Source organism: Channa argus, chromosome 16, assembly GCF_033026475.1.
Source record: "Channa argus isolate prfri chromosome 16, Channa argus male v1.0, whole genome shotgun sequence".
In the NCBI taxonomy this organism is placed as follows: Eukaryota; Metazoa; Chordata; class Actinopteri; order Anabantiformes; family Channidae; genus Channa; species Channa argus.
Genome location: NC_090212.1, coordinates 2,393,957 through 2,402,887, shown reverse-complemented (window position 1 = coordinate 2,402,887; position 8,931 = coordinate 2,393,957).

The following is an 8,931-nucleotide window of genomic DNA, read 5'->3' as shown; positions in this document are numbered from 1 at the left end:
ACGTAACGGCAGAGGGATAAAAGATATAAACGAACATCGTTTTTCCCACTCTTTATAGAATACGGGGTTGTGCCCTCATTTTATCTATAATTTATATTTAAGATAAAATACATTAAAGCTCCGTTGTGAAGTATCGGTTGTGTGTTCAATGTGCATAGGTGAAAATGAGAAAAATGTCTCCTCATACCGAGTAATGTGAAGTATGAGCCTGACTTTGTTAAATTTACTATAGATTTAGGATATTACATGGAAAACAAAATAAGGAAAAGAGTATAAAAATGGCAAGATGCAAAATATGTCATTGTCCATTTAGATCAAGCTCCCCTAGAAAAGCAAAAGCAAATAATTCTGTCCACACCTCAAGTGTATAATACTGTCATTACGAATACAGATCTGTATGACTGCATAAATACACGCTGTGGGCATTTGGATTTTCTGTCTTTTATGTCATGTCACGTAATGGTTGACTTGCTTGTCTGGTCACATTCTGACCTTTTCTGACTGTCTATACATGTACCTACATATTGAATGTGACTTTTAATTTTCACCTTAACCTAATATGAAATTATTCCGGTCACATTTGAAAAGGCAAAAATGTGTGTGCATCCTTTACTGCAGTACATACCCTTTTATAAAGGACAATGCCGCCACCCAGTGTTCATCTATTAAATGTATTACTGCCAAAGTCTGTTGACAACCCTCTCCCCTGTTTAGATTTTTTTCTAAATGTTTTAGGAGTTAGTCCAATTAAATCATTATGTGCAGAAATGTGTAATTAACTTTAAATACAGTGTGCTTATAGAGAAAATGGCATTATTCTAATAATCTGTACTCACAGATTTTGGCTACATTACAAGTATGAGGCACAAACAGCAACAAATGTTCATGAAAAGAAGGAGATATTAAAAACCAACAAAAGCTGTTTGGAATAAAACAAAGTAACAACTGCTAATTTAGTGATCTGTCATACACAATTCTTGAGTAAAAACATATATTTCGAATTCTGAACCCTTTGTCCTGTCATACACTTAAAAACCCTCACTTGCTGTCAGTGGAAGAAGTGAGATCATCATGTCGTGGTGGTGAGCTGCTTTGTCATGGAGGTGTACAGTGTCACAGGCTAACACACACCTCTCAATACGTCCACGCCCTTTTGAGACTGAGTGCATCTTTGTATTGTTGTGTACAGTGTAAACACATTTTAAACAAAGAGTATAAGAAGTAGTCACTCAGTGTTATCTGGTTGTATAGTATACGTGTGTTTTACTCACATCCAATAGTATTTGATCAATTTATTACATGTTATATTCTTATGAAGTTTTTTTATTGTATTTTTTTTTTATTAATTCCAATCACTGTATCCTGCAACCCTGTAACTGCATAATACCCCCTTCAATTTCTCCAGCAAGTCTTTAATTAAAAAAACAGGAATTGAGTCACTGATGAGCTCTTAAACTGAGAAACTTGAAACGTCAGGCTTAGGTTTGCAGCACGATACACTTATTTGCTGCTCTGATGATCCCACACTATATACACATATCAGATACCCTCAGTGGTGAATATTTTACAGGAGGCTTAATGGGGGAGACATTGCTTGGAAGATTGTCAAGTCAGGCTAATAATAAAAAGCTAATAATAATGATAAAAAGCATCAAAGACAACAGGGACAGTAAAGAAAGGAATAATGTCATTTTTTAAGATGGGTGAGAGGGAAAAAAGACAACATCAGTTTCATGCCAGAGTGTTAAATTCAGAGTTGGAGCCAGGATATCAGACCAGCTTATTAAAGTAGGCTCAGAGCACAGGTAGGGAAACACCAGACCTCTGTATAAAGTAAGAAAAAAAAATCAGTTGTACGAAAAATTACATCACCACCAACGTCTACAACCTAAATAACTGCTGTTACTGTTATAACCAATGGGACCATTTGTTGAAATAGCGCCAAATTAATGTATCTTGAAATATGGATAGCAACTCTATAGTGGCAGGTAGAAGTGTTACATTTTCATGTTGAAGCACAAAAACAAGGAATGTGTGGAGTTGTTTTACAGTAGGACAGTTTAACAGGATATAGTAACTGAAATCTAAGCTTCATGCTTTTCCATCCTTCTGTTTTCATGTGCATTTTTACAGTGTGCATGAAAAAAAACAGAGAACTAATTGAAAAATTAGAACATATCATTTGCTCAAGGGTTTTAAACTTGCTTGAGCTGGTAAAGTTGGAGTATCAGTATAAGTCCCAATGAAACACTGGCCTTCAGCACATGTATAAGATGAACGTAATATTGTGTTTTTATCCATTATAAATGTGTCTCGAGGTTCTGCATTTGTTTAAATCTCCACCATTTACTCTGTCATGAAACCAAAAAGGCATTATGGGAGAATGATAATTCTTCTTCGTGTGGGTGTCTGTTGTTGATGAATGGTACTTCAATAACTGTCAGAGAGTTTGGGTCCTTACAGGCCACAAATATAGGATACTGTTACAGATCAAGTGACCGCCCAGGGGTGTGTGTATGTGGTGTGTGTGTTTGCAGCGGGCTGTGTTTTTAAGAGACAAACAGTATAAAAGGGGCTTGACAGTCAAATCCACATCAAAGATGGATCAGTTTGCCTGACAGGGAATACAAACTGTTGAAGCAATGAAAAGTTCCTATTCAGTTGGTCATAGGGAGCAGGACTGGTCAAATTTAAATAGGAGTGGCAAGTCTGGACAAAGGGGACTGAATGTTGCTCAAAGAAAAAATCGAACTTTAGAGGATGGCATCCAGTGGATTGACAGATCAATTGCTGCCGACATCAACACGCGATCCTTCATTTATCTACAAGCAGCTGCAAAATTAGTTAACACAGCACATGTCCTGAACAGGTCGAAACCTTTCATGGGTCTGTCCAAACAAAGACAAATGACAAGCATTCCTCTTCCACCCATCAGCAGATCAAGAGCAAAGAGCAAAGGGCAAGAAACTGCATCTTTTCCGGCACCCAGAAAGGAGTCAGCCAAACCAAAAGCATATAGTTCCCATTTACCAACTGGTAATACGAAGACAGAAAATGTGTTTCATGTGTTGGTTACACAATGCAGGAAAGTACATCAAGAGTCCAACAAATACAGCAAAATCAGTGTTGCTGGAAGCAAAGCGGTCGTCCACGAGTCGGCAAACAGACGGAATAAAGGGCCTATAGATGGTCAACCAACTGCAACACTGAGTTCAGTACAAAAGAAGAATTACACTAGTGATCCCAGGACCGATGAAAGTAGTACGATGATGACTGGCATCCGTAAGGTTAAACTTGATGCCACTGTCTGCGAAGCCAGGCAGCAAAGAGGTTTCTGCTCCAATGACTCAGCTATTGAAACAGAATCTGAGGGCTCTGAAGACAAAGGTCATCTGGAAATACTAAAGGAGGACAGTGATGATGAGTACTACACTGAGCAGAGGATCACAGAATGGGTCCAAAAAGTCAACTCGAGCTTCTTCACAACAGGAAATGATGAGCTCAAAAGTTTAAAGCCTGCCGAGGAGCAGGATGTGGCAACAATAAAGATAATCTACACTGGAGATTGAACTGATATAGCTAAGTATTAGACTTGTGTCTTTCTTTAATTGATTGTCCATGTCCATGGCATGAAAAATCTTGGGAGAGGACCTCAAGTTAATATTTTTATGTCAAACTACTTGTTATAGTGCTAATACTGTACAAACCAGCTATTGACTCGTGTGAGTGATGAATAGTGGCAATACCATATATTATTAATCAGAACAAAATTAAAATTAAAATTATAATTATAGTTGATATATTGGCTGTTTGAGAGAAAATAAATATCCCTCCATCATCTTAACAATTTATCCTGTTAAAGATCTTTGAGTGCTGGAGCTGATAGTAGTCACCACTGGATAAGCAGCAGGGTACACCTTGGACAGGTCAGCAGTGAATCTCAGGGCTGACACAGAGTAACATAATTAACATGCCAAGCTTTGAATTGGGGAGGAAACCCATGCAAGAACAGGAGAACATGCAAACTCCACACAGAGCCTGTGCTCAGCTGAGAGGTAACAGCACTGACCTGTTTATCACCAGGCTGCCAGAGAAAGTAAATATGGACTGCAAAGTCATGCAGCCAGACAAATTCGTGTAAAAAAGATGTTCTTTTATGACCACACAATACAATCCTGCTCACACCAACAACTAAAACTCAGATTTGACAGAAAAAGATTGTTTTAATGGAATCCTGGTGCTGACATTAATCCACTAAAACTTTTCATGTGAAGTTTGGCTTTGGTGAACTTTGACAAATTTGTTAAGCAGTAGAGCACTGCCTTGCACTGTGAGCTTTCCATGTAAGTCACGTCAGCAAACAGCTTCATTAAGCCACCACATGGATACATTTTGGGGTGTGACAGGGCCAGTAAACATCTGATTTGACTCCTTGCAGAATAAAAATCTTACATTCTCCATAGTCTTTTAGTGATTTATTAAAAAAAAATACAAAAGACTTTATGCCGAATGCTCAAGGAATCTTTTTTCCTGGCCAGCCTCCAACAGCGGGACTTATAGACTGCACCTGACATCAATCCTTGGATGTAAATGGACACTAGGGTTGTCCACCTCTCAAAGAAAGAGAATTAGTGTCAGGTCAAGCAGCTTGGTTGACTGTCATTCTACTATTCAGTGCCATGGTTCCACCACGTTGTCACTCCCCAGTTGATAAATTGCTTTGAATATAAAGGTTTTACACAGCAAGGTGGTGCCAAGCTGATGAAAATAATTTTTTTGAGCCTTAATGTAAAGATTCTTCAAGTCAACCTTTTTTCTCACAGGTTTCCTGGCAGGTTTCCACATTTCCCCAGAATGAAACCTGCCAGGGTAGTACATCTGGACAGATGGCCAACATCAGTATAAAGCTGCATCATAGTTTGTCTAACAGAGAACAGAGAATATAACATTTCCATAGACTATACACTGCTTCCTCTGTGTGGCAGTGACTAATATGTCTACCACAGGCACTTAGGCCTTTGTAATCCACAATATAATGTACCAGTTTTACTTTATTGAATCAAATTCACAATTGATATTTAGTTTGATATCACATTTCAGTTTGGAAACATTGGTAGATACATCATTTCAAACATGTGATTGTGATTGTTATACCAAACTCATCTCCAAAGCTTTTAGCTTCACTGGGAATTTGAATGGGCCCAGAAAAATACTTATAGTTATCAAGTCTGATTAGTTTGCTGCCCATACAATAACTCGGTTGTGCCCAAAGAAGGTGATCATCTTCAAGAGCATCATCTGCTTAACTGCTTGACAATGCTGCCCCCTATGGACAGACATTTAGCATGTGATACCAACACTTCTGCTGGGGGGGGTGAGAAGATGAGCTATGTAAAGACCAGTGGATGTTTCAATGATAAAGCTATGAAAATCTTCTTAAAGTCATATGCCATAGGAAGGCACTATTTGCAAACAAAGTTATTGTTATTACAATCTTATCGCAAGACATGAGTTATTTAAAGCAAAAGGCTTTAATGAAAAAACTAAGGTAGCAAAGAACAGAAAATCACTCTGACAGGGGAGAGTACAATGATTAACAGACTATAACGGAAGTAGTGCTCCAACCAAAAAGTTCTTGTTACTTTCTTTCCCAGGGACTGAAGTCCAGGAGCCTTCCCTGGAGTAAAATTTCCACCAGTATTGTAACTTGAATTTCCAAAGGAGGGCCAAAGCCCCTGGATGATTAAATCCATGTTGCCCCCACTGTCTTAACTTACTCCACTCTTACATTTGTTATAGAAGTGACCATTGCAGCTGTAATCAATTGGCCAGTTCATACTTTTATCTTTATAATCTTTGTCTATATTTGCCATCATTGAACACATATACATGTTCAAAAACGCCAGCTGGAGGATTGTGGGCCCCAACAGAGGGCGCACGATGAACTAGCACTGACTTTCTCGCACAAGGACACACCGGGTAAGCAGGCTGGGATTTGGTCCTACAGACATCTGCATCCCAGCCAAAGCCAAACAATTGTCTTGCTCAGACCCGAGTGTAAATGCCACACATGAAATGCGGTCCTTCAGTATTACAGACCCCACCCTCAAAGCCCCCAAACCTTCAGAAAGTACCTGACTAGGGACCTTTTAGGGGTTAGAACTTTAGCTCAGAACTTATTTTAGACCCTGGTTCCTCTGGATGAAACCTAGATAAAAGAAGTTCCACAAAATGTTCCTGGCCCTGGTATAAAACAAAGAAAAACAGACTAGGCTAAAGTATGTGGATTCTAGCAGGAACTATCATGAGTAAACCAAAAAAAAAATGCAGAACATGAGCAAACATTAACTCAGTCCAAAGGTCGACTTACAACAGTTTAGAAACCTGAGCAGAATCTACAGCAAAACAGAAAGAGACTGACAATGGTGAGAGTCTGGACAGAGTTTTTGAATCAAGTACAAGACTTGATTGTGACAATATGAGCTGCCAGGCTGGGAGGAGAACATAGAGAGGCTGGGGAAGAGCAATGAGTGAGTTTGAAAGGGACGTTAGTGTGACCCTGATCAGAGAAAAACAGATGCCCAAATATAAAACAAATTCCATGATGTGAAGCATAACAACTCCTCAAACTACTTGTACTAACTGTTGTAAAGAGGTGACTTTCACCTGTATGGTCATTTTGTAGCCACAGTTTGTACTGTTTCACAGGTTGTACTGTTTAAGTTCAGCTGGCCCAAAATCAAAACTATACATATTGTTGAATTACACTGAATTTACATATATCTAGGACTATCTGTTAAATGTATAATTCATTTTTTTATTTATGATAAGGGAATGTAAGATTGTTTAAAAATTATCTTTCATTTATTTGTTATTATTTTTTTATGTTATGTTAAAGATGTCAGATGATATGATTTCCACCTTCATAAAAGTACTGCAAATACATTTGTGTCGCCCCTAGGAAGAATAGCAACTGTCCTGACATTTACATTTAGATTTACATTTAGTCATTTAGCAGACGCTTTTATCCACAGCCCCTCACAAGTGAGGTACAAGGCAGCAAAAATCTAATTTAAGGAGAAAACATCAGAGCAAAGTCCTATCAGAAAAGTGTTCACAGTTCACAGATGCAAGTGCGAGAAAGAGCAGAAAGGGTTTTTTTAATTTTTTTAAGAGATTTAAGTGCATACGAAGATGCGGAAGAGTTCTGATTTCAGCAGTTTGTTGAATATTGGGAGAGAGTCTGCTGAGCGGGCAGAGTTTGGTAGCTTGTTCCACCATCGTGGGATAATTGCGCTAAAAAGTTTTGTGCGGTGCTGGGACCACCAGACATCGTTCATTGGCAAGACCGCAGCTGGCGGGAAGGATTGTCCTGACAACACTTGTGCTTTAAAGCTGTGTTTGGTAGTGATCGTTCTCATAGAGTCAACTATAGGCACTGTTGTGTGGAAATGTATGGGCTATAAATTTAGGTTTTTGTGGGTAATTCTTTTATGTGTTCATGTATTTCATTTTCATTATAATTCATTGGCATAAATTAACTACTATTCAAGTTCCAAAATACAAAGAAATACCACACTAATATAACAAACATTAATTTCATGTTATCCATGATATTTTAATGATTCTTGTATAAGGGTTGTTGTAGAGCTTGAAAACCTACTATAAATTTCACCCAGAGATCACATAACAAACAACTGCAGTCAGTTTCTTCACGCCAGTCCCAAGCCATGTTCCACTGCCACATTCCATATCTGTTGGATTTAACTTTTGTTTATTTGTGCATCTCGAGATTATCAAATGGCTGTAGAAAAGGGAGCTCACAATGACCAACCATTTTAAGCTTTGTGTATCCTGTTTTGAGCCATCAGTTCAGCTGGAAAATGACTAGAATAGCAAGTCTGTCATGTGACATTAGAGATAACATTGTTTGGGAACATGCATACTTTAAGTTTATCATAAATATAAAAATAAACGTATTAAACGTTTTAACACAGAGCCATCCAAAACAAGTCATGCTATCATGGGAATAATCTATGGATGATGATGGGAAAATGAGCCCCTTGGCACAGACAATTGAAGGACCCACTTTTTCTTTGCGGGATGTGATAATTTTACATTTGATTTAGGAAGTTTTGTGTCTGTTTTTGGTAACTTTGTGCCTTTTTATGTCTGTTTTTAGAAATGTGTTCATTTTTGTACATTTCGGTATGTACACTTTTTTAAAAATATCTTTCATTATTTATGTTTCTTTTAACTGAGCTCTTTCAAACAAGAAATATGTCCAGACACTTTAGAGGCTCTTGTAGAGGCAGGCTTACTCACTTCAGAGGTCGTTGTATGACACTTCAAAGGCAGTAATGTGATTTCATTGATTACATCATCCGTAGCTTATATTAATTTACCTAACCTTTTAAGGCACAGTGACCAAAGAAAAAACTAAGTAGAACACAGAAAACTCCCGGCTCATGGACCCTCTTGGCCCTTTCAGTCATCCATTCATCCATTAGAATCGCTTATCCGGTTCAGAGTCAGAGGGATGCTGGAGCTCATCCCAGCTGTCAGTCATCAATCAGAATAACCAGGTTGACCCCTATAATTACAGCTTAGTGTTGCAGTATGTAAAGCAGACCCCAGTTCCACCCTTTGAGCAAGGACTTTGTTATTAATCCTTTAGTTTTATCTTCTTTACCTAATCTATTTTATCCTCTGAACGTGCCATGTGTCTAAGTAATGTTAAAAGAGGGAATTCAGGTAAAGACATTAACTGTCCTGCGTCGTCGGACATTCTTTACCTTTAAAAGTCCACATTTGATAGTAAATGAGTACTGATATTGACTATTAGACAATTCTGTGCCAATGCCATATATTTTACACACTGATTATCTAAATTTTGTTTGGATCGGTCACAGGCTCTAGTCTCTAATAGTG